Source organism: Elephantulus edwardii, unplaced genomic scaffold, assembly GCF_000299155.1.
Source record: "Elephantulus edwardii isolate Elephantulus edwardi_28Jun2011 unplaced genomic scaffold, EleEdw1.0 scaffold00017, whole genome shotgun sequence".
NCBI lineage: Eukaryota > Metazoa > Chordata > Mammalia > Macroscelidea > Macroscelididae > Elephantulus > Elephantulus edwardii.
The window spans coordinates 975,035-979,619 of NW_006399767.1; the positions used below are offsets into that span (position 1 = coordinate 975,035).

Consider the following 4,585-nt stretch of genomic DNA (forward strand, 5'->3'; position numbering starts at 1 on the left):
GGTTTTTTTTAGGGATGGTTATAGTTCAGGTAGGGAACAGCCACAATATTATTATTTAGTCAGGAAAAATTCTTAGGTATACTCACATGCCTTTAACTTCAGCCTTATGGCTCAAGGTCAGTTTTAAGGAACCGTTTTTAGTCCTGCGGTTTGAATCTTCCAGCTGCTCTGCAGGAGGATGGACAGTCTCCTCCTGTGTAATTAATTGCCCTTAAAAACCCACTGGAGGGTCAGCTATGGGTCATTCTGACTCAGTGGTACACAACAACTTCCCCATTCTCTAACAGTAAGCCTGGGGGGTAAGGACCTTGGTTTTAGCTTTATCATAAGGCATTTGCAGTTCAACACTGTTTCACATATATTTCTTTTTCTACTTCCTATACTGATGCTGATCTTGGTCTGCCAAGTGCAGGAATCTCTGTCCTAAAAGGACATACAACACTCTCTACTTCTGCCTGCCTAGTGCTTGTAAGATTGCCTTTTCTTGCCTCTAAACCTTCTCAGTTTGAGCTTAATAGGTGTCAAGACTGACCAATTCCATTAGTAATTGATATACCTTGTTCCCAACCAAAAATTGCTGTTTAGCTTACAGATATTGTTAGTATAGTCCTACCCAATCATTGTTCAAACAGCACAGGGAAATACTACATGGTTTAAGAATGGGAAGGGTTGTATCTTCTGACCATACCTGTTCAATCTGTGTGCCGGACTCCGTAAAGAAGAATGTAGTATCAGGATCAGAGGAAGACTTACCAACCACCTGTAATATGAAGATGACAGAACTTTGCTTATTGAAGAGAAGGAGGGCTTGAAAGACTTGCTACAGAAAGATCAAAGACTACAGTCTTCAATATAGATTACATCTCAACATGAAGAAAGCAATAGTTCTCACCACTGGATTGATAGGCAACATCATAATAGGTGGAGAAAAGATAGCAACTCAATGACTTCATCTTACTTGGATCCACAATTAACATACTTGGTATCAGGAATGAGAAGATTAAGAGACATACTGACTAGGAAAGTCTGCAGGCAGGGACCTCTCCAAATTACTGAGGAGCAACAATGTCAGTTTGAGGACTAAAATGCATCCGATTCAGGCTATGATCTTTTCAGTCACCCATTATACACCTGAGAGCTGGACAATGAATAAAAATAACAAAAGAAGAATAGAGATGGGGTATTAGAGAAAAGTACTGAAAACCAAATTTCTTGTTGGAGGCTAGGAATTTGAAGCTCTGTATCACATACTTTGGGCACATGTCCAGGAGGGACCAGCCCTTGGAGAAGGACATCATAATTGGAAAGGTGGAGGTACAGTGCAGGAGAGGAAGACCCTAGATAGATTGACACGATTGCTGGGGCAATGGAATTAAGTGTATTGGAGTCAGCGAGACTGGTTCAGGATAAGGCAGGGTTTTAGAGCTGTGAGTTGCTATGAGTTGCTGGTGACTTGACAGCACATAAAAACAATTGAGTATCCTTGGAATACCAAAAGAATAAATCGATAGGTCTTGGAGAACATATAACGAAAAATCTCTTTGGAGGCAAAGATGACAAAGTTTCTTTTCATATGCTTTAGGGATGTTGTTAGGAGAGGTTATTGCATGGAAATTGACATCATGCTCTGAAAGGTAGAGGATCAGTGAAGAAGAGGAAGACTTTTAACCAGATAAATTGACAGGGTGATGGCAGCGATGGGCTTGAGTGTCTATGACATAATGAAGATGGCACAGACAGAACAAGTTTCAGATTTTTGTTCATAGGATAGCTGTAAGTCATACTTGACTCAGAGGCACCTAACAAAAATTTAACAACCCAGCCATGAGTAAGCCTGTTGTTAGGGACCTCTCCAAGGTACTAAAAAGCAACAATATCACCTTAAAGACTGAAGTGCACTTGATTCAAGCCATGATTTTTTTCAGTCACCTGCTATGAATCTTTCGCTTTATGCCATTACTCTTTCTAAGCTGCACTTAGTCACAAGTGGCTCACTTATGCCATTTCCCTTTCTAACTCTCACTCAGTCAGAACTGACCCATAACAGGCTCCAACCTCAAGTGAATTTCCTAAGGTTTGTTCTCTGTGAAGCTGCTGCTGATGGATGAAAAATGCGCCCAACGTGGGGCTCGAACCCACGACCCTGAGATTAAGAGTCTCATGCTCTCCCGACTGAGCTAGCCGGTCCTGTCTCCATACCTTTTCAACATGTATGCAGAGCAGATTATCCGAGAGGCTGGGCTCTATGAGGAGAATTGTGGCATCAGGATTGGTGGAAGATCTATCAACAATCTCTGTAATGAAGATGACACAACCTTGCTTGCTGAAACTGAGGAGGACCTCATGCACTTGCTGCGAAGGGTGAAGGACTGCAGCCTTCAGTATGGACTGAGGCTCGACGTCAAGAAGACAAAGATTCTCGCCACTGGACCAATTGGCAGCGTCAGGATGGATGATGAAGAGATTGAGAGTGTTCACAGCTTCACTTTGCTCGGCTCCACAGTTAACACTCTTGGTACCAGCAGTCAGGAAATCAAAAAGCGTATCGCGATGGGAAAGTCTGCCGTTAGGGACCTCTCAAACATACTCAGGAGCAACAGTGTCTCTCTGGAGCCTAAGGTGCGCCTGATACAGGTCATGGTATTTGCAATCGCTTGTTATGCATCAGAGAGTTGGACAATGACTAGGGAGGACAGAAGGAGAGTGGATGCTTTTGAGCTGTGGTGCTGGAGAAGGGTACTGAATGTACCCTGGACTGCCAGGAAAACAAACAGATCCATCTTGGAGAGGATTAAACTAAGCTGCTCCTTGGAGGCAAGGATTCTGGGGCTTCATCTGACATACTTTGGACATGTTGCCAGGAGGTCCTTGGAGAGGGACATCATGCTTGGGAGGGTGGAGGGACAGCGCAGGAGGGGAAGACCCTCTATGAGATGCATTGATTCGATGACTGGGGTAATCGGGATGGGTGTGTCAGAGGCGGTGCAGTTGGCGCAGGATAGAGCAGGGTTTAGAGCTGTTGTGCATAGGGTCGCTATGAGTCAGAAACGACTCGATGGCACATAACAACAAACAACAACAGCTATGAATCTGAGTTGGCCAATGAATAAATATGATGGAAGATTATTGCCTTTGAGTTATGGTGTTGGAGAAGAGTGCTGGGTGTCTCATAGATTGCTTAAAGAACAGACACATATGTTTGGAGAAAGAGCAGCTAGAGTGCTCATTGGAGGCAAGGGTAGTAAAGCTTCCTCTCCTTTACTTTGGGCATGTTGTGAGGAGAGGATATTCTTTGAGGAAGAATACCGTACTTGAAAAGGTGAAAGAGAGGAAGATCCTCAATGAAATGGATTGAAAGTGGCTACAGTAGTGGGATGAAGTGTATAAGAGATGGTGAGTATGGCTCAGGATAGGACAGGGTTCAGAGCAAACCATACTCAACTCAGTGGCACTTAACAACAACATAGCCACATGTTGAAAATCAGAAGAAGTAGCTAGGAAGGTCGTTTTGAACAATCTAACCACTGCATAACACATATTTTACACATCAGTGGTCCTGGGAACTCAGTGATTTATTGTTTCTTTGTCTGCCACAAACATGTGATATTGTGCACTGTTAGCCAATAATTATACCAAGACCTTGGATTTTTATACTAAAACTTATCACTTATTATTTTGCAAGATCAGTAATTATTTGCCTGCTCTGTCTCCCATGCGTAGCTAGGAGCCTAAGGTCATCATTAGCTCATGACTTTGATTGTTAGGAAGTGAAGTACTGAGTGTATAGACATTTCTTTCATTGCTTCCATGACTGGGACTTTTTGAATCCTAAAGAAGACATTGGCAGTTGTGGGGAAACTAAGAAAAGAGGGGGTAAATAATGAACACTGCTTTGGAACAAATGAGAGAAAGAATTGTTTAAAAGGAATATATGATTAGGCATTGTTTTCATGAAAACAGACCAGACTAAGAGGAGCATGGCAAAGTGGACTGGGGAGAGGGAGAGGGAAAAAGTTGTGCAACGATGAATAATTTTTTTAAAGAGAAGACCAAACAGGGGATAGGGGATAGGGAGGAAAATGTGCAACAATGGATGAATGAAAATCTAAGTTTTCTATAAATTATAATTAAAATCACGATAAAAAAAACTATTAAAAAAGAAGAAAAATCCATATAGAGTTTATTGCCTTTCAAAGTGACAGTTCTATAAGGTTCATTGGATAATTAAGGAATAAGGAGGAGGTAAATCAGAGAACAGTTTGGATTAAACATATACTCCAGATTAAAGCCTCAATACCCAGTAGTCAATCCCACCAAGCAACCAGAAAGAATCTTGTATGGTTGTGGTTGTGCTTGTGCTAGAACTAGCATTTCAAGTATACCATCAACATGATCATGCACACATATCTTGTGAGTTAAGTTGTTGTTGTTATGTGCCATTGAGTCGTTTGCGACTCATAGCAACCCTATGTACAACAGCCCTAAACCATCCTCTATCCTGTGCCAATCTCATTGCCTCTGACACACCCATCCCGATTACCCCAGTCACGGAATCAGTCCACCTCATAGAGGGTCTTCCCCTCCT

General features: G+C 42.2%; 1 protein-coding gene and 1 non-coding gene across 2 annotated transcripts in view; one reads left to right on the plus strand and one right to left on the minus strand.

The window, feature by feature from the left end:
- The window catches only part of PKHD1 (polycystic kidney and hepatic disease 1 (autosomal recessive)), an 866,042-nt gene that overhangs the window by 587,480 nt on the left and 273,977 nt on the right, over positions 1-4,585 (plus strand). The gene's annotated exons all lie outside the window — the stretch shown is intronic.
- Positions 2,115-2,187, minus strand: TRNAK-CUU. Its single transcript has one exon. It is a non-coding gene; the product is annotated as a tRNA-Lys (tRNA).